This window comes from Garra rufa, chromosome 2, assembly GCF_049309525.1.
Source record: "Garra rufa chromosome 2, GarRuf1.0, whole genome shotgun sequence".
Taxonomy (NCBI): domain Eukaryota; kingdom Metazoa; phylum Chordata; class Actinopteri; order Cypriniformes; family Cyprinidae; genus Garra; species Garra rufa.
Genome location: NC_133362.1, coordinates 52,188,236 through 52,200,756, shown reverse-complemented (window position 1 = coordinate 52,200,756; position 12,521 = coordinate 52,188,236). Strand labels below are relative to the sequence as shown.

Genomic DNA, 12,521 nt, shown 5'->3' with positions numbered 1-12,521 from the left:
TGTGTCTACCACAGAGCTGGTAAAATAAGCTGAAAGAGCTGCAAGGGGGAATAGATCCTGTCCATTACAAGCTGTGCTCCTGTGATTCGTTTAGGCAGGAAAAGTGGTAACACTGGAACCTCATCCTCAACACTGCAGTCTGAGGCCCTACGTCAAACTCCCTATGTTGGAATTGACATATAAATCTAGTGTTTGCAAAAGACCACCGAAAATAGAAGGTTTATCCTTATCCTTATATAGATTTAACCTTGATTTCCATAAGAAAGGTGCCCCAAATTGGTGGAAAACCACATCTCAACCATACGCTGTCCAAAGCATTGAACCGCCTTCACGCGGCAAAACAGAACATGTTGTTGGCCCGCACTGCTGGGTCAAACTGCGCTTCCCAAAAACAGATTGGGTCAAAACTGACAGAAGAAAACTGTAAGCCTGCTCTAAGCCAGTCTCGCACAACGCAAGAGCCTCCGTTTCTCCTGTGTAATTTGGGGGCCGATAAAAACTGCGTCCGACCCAGTGAAGTAAACCATGACCAGCCCGGCTAGCTCAGTCGGTAGAGCATGAGACTCTCCATGTTGGGCGGCCCTGTTGACTCTCTTTCTTATACTCAGAAGCTGACTCGGGTGAGTTCTGTAATGATAGTATAGCAGCAAGCATTGAGGTAGCCAATTGTCCTCTAGAAGCAGCATCTAAGGAAATTAAAGAAGAACAAGCATGCAAAACAGATAACGAGAAACAGACAAGTCATACTAATGGTGAAGCATCAATAGTACAAGCCTTACATGACACAATGGTTCTCAGCAGACTTCCTGCACCTGAGCCCTTAGTTTTCTCAGGGGACCCACTCAAGTTCTTAGAGTGGAGAACAAGTTTCAAGGCATTAATAGAACGGCGATGCACAAATCCAGCCGATAAGTTGTTCTACCTACAAAAGTATGTCAGCGGTGAAGCACAATCTGTGTTGGAAGGAACCTTCTACAGAAAAGACGACGAAGCCTATGATCAAGCATGGGAAGCACTGAATTCTCGGTATGGCCATCCATTTGTAATTCAGCGTGCGTTCAGAGAAAAACTGAATAACTGGCCCAAGATTGGTTCGAGAGAGTCTGTTAAATTGAGACAATTCAGTGATTTTATGACAGCATGCAGCAATGCTATGCCACACATCAAAGGGCTTCAGGTGTTAAACGACTGTGAAGAAAATCAGAAAATGCTACAAAAACTACCTGATTGGCTGACGTCTCGTTGGAATCGGCATGTAACAATGCAGCTGAAACGAGCGGAAGAGTACCCTACTTTCAAGGAGTTTGCTGATTTTGTGGCACAGGAAGCAGAAATAGCATGCAACCCTGTAACATCCTTTCACGCCCTGAAGCTCTCTGAAGAAAAGCCATCTAGAGAAGTCAAGCGCTCAAAGGCTAATGCGTTCATCACTAATGTGAAAGCGTCAGATAAATCAAGAATAGTGTCAAAATCATACAGTGTTGGAGTAAGCAACTCAGTTGATTCTAACAGATCCAATAGAGTTAACACTCTGCCTTCATGTTCAAACCCAGTCACGTGCAGGTGTTGTGGAGAGAGCCACTCCATCCACAAATGCCAAACGTTCACCAGTAAGTCTGTGGAGGACAAGAGAAAGTTCATATAAGACAATAACCTATGTTTTGGCTGTCTTAGGAAAGGACACAATTCAAAGGACTGAAGGAATAAAGCTACTTGTAGTATATGCAAGAAACATCATCCAACACCACTTCATGAAGACCGTCCTTCTTCTACAGCAGTAACAGTTTCGCACACAATGCAAGCTGAACAAAACACATCTTCTCTTTCCTGTTGCGTAGACAGTAGAGATGGTGGGAGTACATCAATGATAGTGCCTGTATGGATTTCTTCAACTTCCACTCCTGATAGAGAGACCTTAGTTTACGCTCTTTTGGATACGCAAAGCAGCAACACCTTTGTGGATCAAGAGTTGTGTGAGAGGATGGGGGTGATTTCAGAGCCAGTAAAGTTAAAGCTTACCACAATGATGGGAAAGGATTCAATTGTTCAAAGTGAAAGAGTTTGTGGGCTCAGAGTTAGGGGGTTTCACTCCCATGGCCTAATCAGTTTGCCACCTGCCTATACCAGAGACTTCATTCCACTTGAACTTTCCCACATTCCTACTCCGGAAACCGCTAGAAGGTGCCCAGCAGGCACACAACGTCATATGACGTTAATATTAGGTTAGATTTAGGTTGTGACGTCAGGTGACCAAAATCCAACGTCGAGCCAACATCTTAAACCAACGTCATATTGACGTCAAATACTGACATTTATTCTTCAGGTATGGCAACCAAAACCCAACGTCTGATAGACGTCATAGTGGTAACGTCCACACAACGTCAAGCTGTAACATCATTAGACGTTGATATTTGGTTGTTTTTAGGTTGCGTTGTCAGAGGTGTAAAATCCAGGTTCGGTGAGTAAAAGTCCTCCCCAGTATTTAGTTCCAATCGCCTGGATTTGCTAATTAGCACAGTTTTTCAGCCAGGAGGACAGAGATTGGACCAAGTCATTTCTTTTGAGTCTCAAGGCAAAAGTCCTCAAAGAGTTAAAGTTATTGAGATAACTGAATGATGATTGTGCATTATTGATGAACACCTGTTGTTATTATAGAGTATCAGATGTTGATGTTTTATTGGTTAAAATGATGTGACCATTGTGGAGGTCAGTATTTGCTTTAGTTGGGCTCCTGACCCTTGACTCTTGCATTAGATATCTCTCTGTTACAATGCATCTGGTGTTGTAAAGCAGTGAGATCAAAGCTGTACAGCGAGCAACTAATAGCTGTTTTTATATGATGAGATAATCATCAAGAGCTTATTTGAACACACACAAAATAACTTTCTTTTCTTCTTATGTTAAGGTTTTGCACTACCAAATCTGCAAAACTACCGCAGGTTATGCACCTCTAGTGTTGTTCTAACAATTATAGCGAATTTAAAACGTAAACATTTTTTTAACATCTGTACCACTTAGATACACACAGACATCAAGAACCAGCATATGAATCTCAACAATGGTGACAATCAACAAAACGCTTCATGCTGCAATGCATGTTGGGTAAAAGCATAGTAAACACTCCCATCATGCACTGCAGTATGAATAATTATTGTCACCACTGTTGAGGAGCATATGATGAGTGTTCATGTCTTAAAGCCTGAGCTGTTGCGGTTTTCTGTCTACACTTAAGCAGTGACATTTGTTTAATAAGGTTTCTTTTTATTGCAGTTCTACAATAGCTAAATGTAACTCAATAAATCAAAGAGAGAGACCACTTCAAGTAGTGATGGGATTTATGGCTCTTTGAGGGGATCCGGATCTTTGTGATCCGTTCCTTTCAAAGAGCCGTTCAAAAGAACGGCTCTTTTGGCTTTTTTTAAATATTAAGTCAGTTTTAAGAAGCCAGCTTGGGGGCATCTCAGTTTATCCTTGAAATAATCACTGGGAGGAATGATGATGTGAGATTTGTAGTCAAATAATTAAAACTCAGATATCACACACCAATATCTGAGTTTGAATTATTCTGAAATATTGATTATTACCTCATTTGTGACCTTGGACCACAAAACCAGTCTTAAGTCGCTGGGGTATATTTGTAGCAATAGCCAAAAATACATTGCATGGGTCAAAATTATTGATTTTTCTTTTATGCCAAAAATCATTAGTAAATTAAGTAAAGATCATGTTCCATGAAGATTTTTGTAAAATTCCTACTAAAAATATATCAAAATGTAATTTTTGATTAGTAATATGCATTGCTAAGAACTTAATTTGGAGAACTTTAAAGGTGATTTTCTTAGTATTTTGATTTTTTTGCACCCTCAGATTCCAGATTTTCAAATAGATGTATCTCGGCCAAATATTGTCATATCCTAACAAACCATATATCAATAGAAAGCTTATTTATTGAGCTTTCATACGATGTATATATCTCAGTTTTGTACAATTTAACCTTATTACTGGTTTTGTGGTCCAGGGTCACATTTGTCATGTGTGGACTAGTATATTCCATAGGGTTGCACAACATCCCTCTGCTTAGACAGTGACATCACTATTTTGGATCTACCTTTAGTACAAAGTGTGTTGCTGCGTCCCAGTTCGCATAATTATACTATGCCCTTAAAGTATGTACTCTTTTTGTGAAGAAAAAGTACATACTTTTGAGTATGTAGCAGAATAGTAGGCAAGCTTTGGGACATACTACTTCGTCTGTTGCTTAGTTACCTAAATCCTGTCACTGTTTAAATTGCCATGTCAGTTAATATCATCTACATTTCGTTTAATTTGATTTCCAACCGTATTAGAGAGAAATGAAGAGGCACATTCTTCTACGAGTCTTTTAGGCCGAGAACTTTTCTCGTGTATGCATAATGATGTAAATGTTAAAAAAAGTTAAAGTTAATGACCAAACCATTATAAAAGTTCATAATGTTTCTGCACATTAAATATACCATGGATAACATTAAATAAATATTTTTTATTAGTTTACACATTGATTATTTATCACTAAAACCCCTTTCTCTACCTGTCCGTTGGTCGCGCTTAACCACCATGTTTGTAGTTTTTTTAACATTTTTTATGCGTGTTTGTAGTCCTAATCGGATCCTCGTTCACCGGGCAATGTGTTGTGGGCAAATTTAGCCGTTGGAGTGTGCATTGATCCACACTTCGTAATCTTAAATTAAGTAGTAGACCATCCGGGAATAATTTGTGTGCATCTGTGTGAAACACGCATGGGAAAAAAGAACGACAGAAAGAACGGCTCCCCTCCAGCCGCGACTCGGCTCCCATCGTTCATGTTTATGAGCCGTTCAAAAGAATCGGTTCGTTCGCGAACGTCACAACTCTAACTTCAAGATGCTCATCTAAATTAGATATATGGGGAAAGTGTGAACTCATCTGCTGCTGTACGCTTTCAATTCAACACACAAATGTTTGCTGAAAAACAGCATTGGAATTACTTCACTTCTGAAATTACTAAGTTACTCCAAGAGTCAAGAGACAAACTAAAGCAACCCTTGACCACAATTATGGTGACATTGTGTTTTTTTTTTTTTTTTTTTTTTTTTTTTTTTTCTTGACCAATAAAACATCAACATCTAAACCTCTTATAATTCTCAATAAGAGATTCTGCAGACATGAAATAAAGTCAACCTGGTTAGTAATGAGTGAAGCTGGTGATGCTGTTTGTGGAGATGTTTAATCAGATTTTGAGAGATGAAATGTTTTGTTCAGTTGATTCAAGTCAGTTGTAGTTCTTGTGTTTCTCTTTTCTTCAATGATGCTGCTTGTTAACAGCAGGTGTTCATCACTAACACAATCATCATTCAGTTATCTCATTAACTTTAACTCTTTAGGGGCTTGGGATTTTACTTCAGACTTGCTTGAGACTCAAAAGGAATGACTTGGTCCAATCTCAGTCCTTCTGGTTGAAATACTGTGCTAATTAGAAAATCCAGGTGATTGAAAAACTGGGGAGGACTTTTACTCATGGAACCTGGATTTTACACCTCTGTGCGTTGGAAAGTGACCAAAATCCAACGTCGAGCCAACGTTGGACATTGACGTCGGCCTGACGTTGGGTTCTGACGTCAACCCGATTTTCATTTCCAACCAAAATGCAACGTCTGATAGACGTCATAGTGGTTGGGGTACAACGTCAATCTGACGTCATGTTGACGTCCTGTGCCTGCTGGGTGGAGTCATCTGAATGAAATTGCTCAGGAAATTCCAACGCTGCTGAATTGTAAGGTCGGACTCTTGATAGGTTATGATTGCTCAAGAGCTTTGGCACCACGCCAAGTCATCACAGGAGGTGATGAAGAACCATTTGCAGTCAAGACAGACTTGGGTTGGAGCATAGTTGGCTGTCCACCGCAGTTTGCCAAGTCGACTGAAGTTACAGGCCTGTGCCATCGTGTATCTGTTAAGGAACTCCCGATACTGACACCTACCTCAGTCATCAGAGCCCTTGAATCAGACTTTAGAGATACAAGCCCAAGGGAAAGGAGCATATCACAAGATGATATACAGTTCACGCAACTTCTAAATGAGAAAATTAATCAGAATTCAGAGGGACACCTTGAGATGCCCCTCCCCTTTAAGACACGCCCACAGTTACCTGAAAATAAGCAGCTGGCTCTGGTGCGACTGAAGCGTCTGAAAGGAAGATTTGAGAAAGACCAGAAATTCAAGGATGATTATGTAAAGTTCATGGAAGGTGTCTTCAAGGATGGTGATGCAGAGAGCGCTGAACACCAACCCAAAGTAGGAAACGTCTGGTATATTCCTCACCAGGGGGTATATCACCCTAGAAAGCCAGAGAAAATTAGAGTTGTGTTCGACTGCTCTGCTAAATATGGTGGCACGGCGTTGAATGATCACTTGCTAACGGGACCAGATCTCACTAATGGACAATCAGGCGTACTCTGCAGGTTCCGCAAGTATCCAATCACCATTATCTGTGATGTGGAAAGGATGTTTCACAGGTTCCATGTAAGCCAGGAAGACAGAGATTACTTACGGTTCCTGTGGTGGGAAAATGGCGATACAAGATCAGAGCCAAAGGAGTATCGCATGAAAGTCCACCTTTTTGGAGCAGCATCATCTCCTGGCTGCGCGAATTACGGAATGAAGTATCTTGCATGTCAAAACGAAAGAGAGTATCCTGCAGCAGCCAGTTTCATCAAAACTAATTTCTACGTTGATGATGGGCTCATTAGTGTGAAAAATGTGGACACTGCTATCAAACTTGTCCAAGAAGCCCGAAATGTGTGTGCAAAAGGGAAATTGCGCCTACACAAGTTCATCTCGAACAACAAAAGGGTTATGGAGTCTGTCCCTGTCAGTGAACGAGCCAGCGAAATTCAGGATGTGGAGCTTGGTTCAAATGAATTCCCAGTCCAGACTGTGTTGGGAGTAAAGTGGAGTGTAAATAGTGACACCTTTTCATTTAAAGTAACACTGGATGAGAAACCAGCAACACGGCGAGGAATCCTCTCAACCGTCGCATCTGTGTTTGATCCGTTAGGATTCTTGGCTCCCTTCCTTCTATTAGGAAAGAAAGTACTACAGGAAATGTGCCAAAGGGGCATTGAGTGGGATGACCCACTTCCCAGAGAGTTAATGCCGCAATGGAGTAGCTGGCTAAATGAATTGAAGAACCTGCACGATCTCCAGATAGCAAGATGTTTTGCTCCTGAACACCTAGGGACTGTTCAGAGGATCGAACTCCATCACTTTTCAGATGCGAGTAGCCATGGCTATGGTCAGTGCTCATATATTCGAGTGTTGAGTGAAGATAAAGTGCACTGCTCTTTTGTCATTGGCAAAGCAAGAGTTGCGCCCACCAAAATCGTGACTATACCCAGGCTTGAGTTAACAGCTGCGGTGATCTCTTCAGCAGTCAGTAGCATGTTAAAGGAGGAGCTGGAGCTCAAAATTGACCAAGAATATTTCTGGACTGATTCAAAGGTAGTCTTAGGCTACATTAACAATGAAGCCCGTAGATTTCACGTTTTTGTAGCGAATAGAGTCCAAAGAATTAGAGAGGCGACTAACCCTGCACAGTGGCACTACATAGACACCGAACAAAATCCTGCAGATCACGCTTCCAGGGGCCTCAAGGTGTCAGAGCTGATCACTTCAAATTGGCTCACTGGAACGAAGTTTCTCTGGGAAAGAGAAATTGTCACAGCAAAGACAACTCCTGAGCTTCTGGTTGGCGATCCTGAAATCAGGACAACACAAGTGCTACAAACAAATGTAGCAAATGATGATGATCATTTTCTAGAGAGATTCAGTAGATTGTCGAAATGGCACACTGCATTGAAAGTTGTCGCTCGTATCCAGCAACTAGCGAGAGACAAGAAAGTTAAACCCATAAATGTTGAAGACATGAGAAATGCAAGCATCACGCTCATAAAATTGGCACAAAGAGATGCCTTCAAAGATGAAATACAAATACTGAAGCATAGTAAATTGCCATATAAATCTAATAAAATATTAATTTGTCATTTGTAATAATAATTTAATTCATTTGGACATCATTTATGTGATAAGTACTGATAAATAAAGGATTCAGTAAATACTTCAATGTATGGCAACAGTGTAATATGAACTGGGAAGCCTGTGATCATTTCTTTTCTCCTCATTTTTTCCTTTTTTCTCTCTCTTTTCTTTCTTTTTCTCTTTTTCCCCCTCCTTCCTCCTCCTTCCTTTTCTTCCCCCCCCCCCCTTAACAGACTATTGTTCTCCAGCTTTGGCGCAATCGGTTAGCGCGTTCGGCTGTTAACCGAAAGGTTGGTGGTTCGAGCCCACCCAGGGACGTGTGAAATGCTGGTGTTTTGCACGCGCGTCAGGTGTCCACTAACGCCTATGCCGTTCTTAGGGTTGCGAGGCACAGCTTTCTCAGGGCGTTTATCCTGTGCACCTTCAATAAGCTGGCTTCTTTTAAAAGAAGTCAGCGGCGGGTGTTTGATGAACATTTTCACCAGCTCGAGTTTGCTGTGGCATGTGGATTCATTCTTTACTGATGATCTGTCTCTGGGGCTCATCTAGTTGACATGGTATCCGCTGACATTCGGCTGAAGGTGCTGATCCACCATCTGCTCTTGGTACGGACTGGATCCGGGGGACTGCAGTGACCATCTGATCGGAATACAGAATGGATCTGGCGGCTACGGTGACCTCAGAATAAGAACAAACAGACTAATTTTAATGTAGATGCAAAAGTTCTATGTTGCCACAGTGTCAGATTGAAGAGGATCTGGTTTTCACAGTCTTGCGTCGATGGCCGTCTAGGTGAAGAGGTCTTCACTGATGATCTGTCTCTGGGGCTCATCCAGCTTGCTATCACCTTGTCGGATCACATCCACGTAGCTGCAAGAAAAGGTCACGACCGTCACCGGTATTCTATCGCAGAGGCAATGTTGTAGCTAGTGTGGTTTATCTGAGGTGTGATCATTGCTGGTTGAAAACTTTCCCCGATATCCTATCGGGATGATTTGAAATACAGTCAGCTTCAACAGTTTTTGTCGGTCTCTCTGGACGCTTCTTGAAAAAGATAGTTTTGCTTTGTTTTGTTGGAGTGGCTGGTCAATGGTCCTCGTCAAAGAGGTGTCTACAGATCATAGTGTGCCGGAGCCAGAAGATTTGTTGTTTTGTCAATATGTTCTCAAGACTTCGCTGCAGGTATCATTAAACTACAGCACAATTATAGCTCACCGCTACCCATCGTAAACAGGTTGGGCCTGTCTGTTCTAGTAGGCTCTCAGTGGTGCTAAATCATCAAATGAAGAGGATGGGATTCAAACCCACACAAACCAAGGTGTGCCGAGCACAACGGATTAGCCTTGCATCGCCTTAACCACTCGACCACCTCGTCACTTTCCGTGGTCCTTTTATTTAACACTCCCGATTCAGACCATCAGCTCATTAGTAGAGCTCTCAGTGAGCTGAACTGAGTGTGTCAGATAAGGAGGACACTCAAAAAGTGCAGAGTGGGGTACTCAGGACTACTGCTAAAGGAGCCGAACGACGAGGATGGGATTCGAACCCATGCGTGCAGAGCACAATGGATTAGCAGTCCATCGCCTTAACCACTCGGCCACCTCGTCATTTCATGTGGCATTTTTTATTTAGCACTCCTGATTCAGATCATCAGTTCATTAGTAGAGAACTCTAAGAACTGAACTGAGTGTGTTAGATAAGGAGGACACACAAAATGTTTAGCATGGGGTCCCCAGGACCTGGATTAAGGTCCAGTGCTAAAGGAACCGAACGACAAGATTGGGATTCCAACCATTGCACAGAGCACAATGGATTAGCAGTCCATCGCTTTAACCACTTGGCCACCCCATTCCCTTGCTGACCGAGACAGGCCATGCTGCGGACCTTTTCAGCTGCTGCTACAGTGCATTCAGCAGGCTGTTTTGAGCACAGAGGGAACAGTGAATGAGCCGTCATTTACACACCTCTAATCTGTTCCGTGGAAACACGGTGCAGCAACCCGTGCCAGGAGACTGTTTGTGCGTCATGTTTAAAGCTTGCCGCCACCTTGTCGGTTCACATCCACGTAGGTGCACGTAAAGGTCACGACCGTCGCTGGCATTCTTTCGCAGAGGCAATATTGTAGCCTATGAGGTTTATCCGAGGCGCGATCATTGCTGGTTGAAAACTTTACCCAATACCCCGCCAGGATGACTTGAAATACAGTTAGCTTTGGCAATTTTTGCTAGCCTCTCTGGAGGCTTAGAGTTTTGTTGAGTTTTTTTTCCTCGCCAAAAAGCAGTCTACTGATTAGAGAGCGCCAGAGGCAGAAGCCTTGTTGTTTTGTCAATATGTTCTCAAGACAGGTATCGTTAAACTGCAGCGCAATTACAGATCACCGTTACCCATCGTAAACAGGTTGGTCCTGTCTGGTCCGGTGAGCTCTCAGTGGCGCTAAAGCTTCCAATGCGTGTCGAGCACAATGTCTTAGCCTTCCACCGCCTTAACCACTGGACCACCTCGTCATCTTGCTGGGTTTCTTTATTTAACACTCCTGATTCATGTGCATGTGGATGCATTCTTCGTCTTTTGTTTCAGCCGCCGAGGGCCTGTTTTCCACTGAGGCCCTGCGCCAAACTCCCTATGAGACACAATCGAACGTTAGTAGTAACCTCCGATTATGGCCGAATGTGGATTCTGCTTGGACGACTGGGCACCGGTACATCCTTTGTAGCTTTAGCTTATTAGCCAAACGCTACACCAGTTTGCCATTTCCCATGAAATCATCCTTGATTTCCATAAGAAAGGTGCCCCAAATTGGTGGAAAAACACGACTCAACCATACGCTGTCCAAAGCATTGAACCGCCTTCACGCGGCAAAACAGAACATGTTGTTGGCCCGCACTGCTGGGTCAAACTGCGCTTCCCAAAAACAGATTGGGTCAAAACTGACAGAAGAAATCTCTAAGCCTGCTTTAAGCCCTACCCACGGGACGGGCTGACAGTCTCGCACAACGCGAGAGCATCAGTTTCGCCTGTGTAATTTGGGGGCAGATGAAAACTGCATCCGACTAAAATTACAAAAAAAAAATTTAGGACTCTAATGATGTTTCAGATGTAACTTTTCTCATCTCTGTTGTTAGGTTGTCACCATCTCTTAAGACTCAAAGTGTCAGAAGTCGCCTACGCTGGTTTTGCAAAATGGAGGTCAAGACTATACTTTCAGGGATCATTTCTATAGTTTCTAACTAGGAAATGTGTTTCAAAAGCGTAGTGTCTCCCAAACTGCGATGATGAGCTTTGATACTCTTTTCTGAGCGTGAATCGGGTGTGGAGTATGGTTTATTTTATATGCTCCACACCATTGATGAATGTTCTGTGTGGCATTTATGCAGCATAGAAGAAGAGAGTATGATCAGAGTGGTCTTTGGAAATTGTAAATATCAGATTAAAATTCTTGTGAGTAGTTGTGATTGATTGAACATCAGATATGATTCTGTTTGTGATTAATTGTTTAGCTCATAATTGGTGTATATCTGATGAAACTACTTTTTAAATTATTATTATTATTTTTTTTTTAACATTTTTGTTGGTGGGTGTCACCATCCTTGATATTCAGAATGTCAGGATAAGATGTCAGCTGGTTCTATCAACTTAAAGTTGCCATAAAATGCATTTGAGAGAATATTTTAATTTGTTCTTTGATATCTACATAGAAGGTATTTGGCATAGGAAAGGGCAAACAATCTCCAGAAACGTTTTACAAGACCATTTACAACCCTAGGATTTGTCCCTAGAATGAAATGCTCTGTTATTGCCTTTTTTTGGAAGCTTCATGAATATTAATGAGCTCTGCTCCGATTGGCTGTTTCACAGAGCTGCTCATCTCTATAGCTGGCACATTGATAAAAATATATATTTAATTAGGAGCTCTAGCCGCTTTTAATATGTGGTTTGTTGAATCTGCCGTTTTAAATCGCAGACATTTTAGTCTCATTACTGTGATCCATGTGCTCTGTGTAAAGTTATAATGCAGAGGGAGCTCTTCTTACCACACAAGTTCAGCTGCTTCTCGGTGATACTCTGGATCTGTAAATCATTCGCCATCATCAGCGCAGTTATTTCTCCATCATTCACCATCATCAGCACAGTCATCTCTCTGTTTATGTGGTAAGTGATATCTTTTGTACTGCAATGTAATAGGCTAGTGCTTGCATTAAGCTAACCGTGTCCTTCATTGGCTTGCCTTGTTTTACTGATGTACTGACGTTACCGATGATTGGGCACTGCAAATGTTGGAGGCGTAACTATTAACGATCCCGGACTGTTGCGTAACAGTCGGTGTTATGTTGGAATTGACATATAAATCTAGTGTCTCAAAAGACCACCGAAAAATAGAAGATTTATCCTTATCCTTATATAGATTTATCCTTGATTTTCATAAGAAAGGTGCCCCAAATTGGTGGAAAATCACATCTCAACCATACGCT

The 12,521-nt window shown here is 42.1% G+C and overlaps 4 non-coding genes across 4 annotated transcripts; 3 read left to right on the top strand and 1 right to left on the bottom strand.

The window, feature by feature from the left end:
• The first annotated feature begins 8,952 nt into the window (after window positions 1-8,952).
• Window positions 8,953-9,092, top strand: LOC141327095 (U4 spliceosomal RNA). The gene has a single exon (XR_012354412.1). It is a non-coding gene; the product is annotated as a U4 spliceosomal RNA (small nuclear RNA).
• Window positions 9,093-9,577: 485 nt separating this feature from the next.
• On the bottom strand, window positions 9,578-9,659 carry trnas-gcu (transfer RNA serine (anticodon GCU)). The gene has a single exon. It is a non-coding gene; the product is annotated as a tRNA-Ser (tRNA).
• A 492-nt stretch (window positions 9,660-10,151) lies between these two features.
• On the top strand, window positions 10,152-10,292 carry LOC141326995 (U4 spliceosomal RNA). The gene has a single exon (XR_012354319.1). It is a non-coding gene; the product is annotated as a U4 spliceosomal RNA (small nuclear RNA).
• A 949-nt stretch (window positions 10,293-11,241) lies between these two features.
• Window positions 11,242-11,456, top strand: LOC141326966 (small nucleolar RNA U3). Its single transcript, XR_012354295.1, has one exon. It is a non-coding gene; the product is annotated as a small nucleolar RNA U3 (small nucleolar RNA).
• The last annotated feature ends 1,065 nt before the right edge of the window (window positions 11,457-12,521 follow it).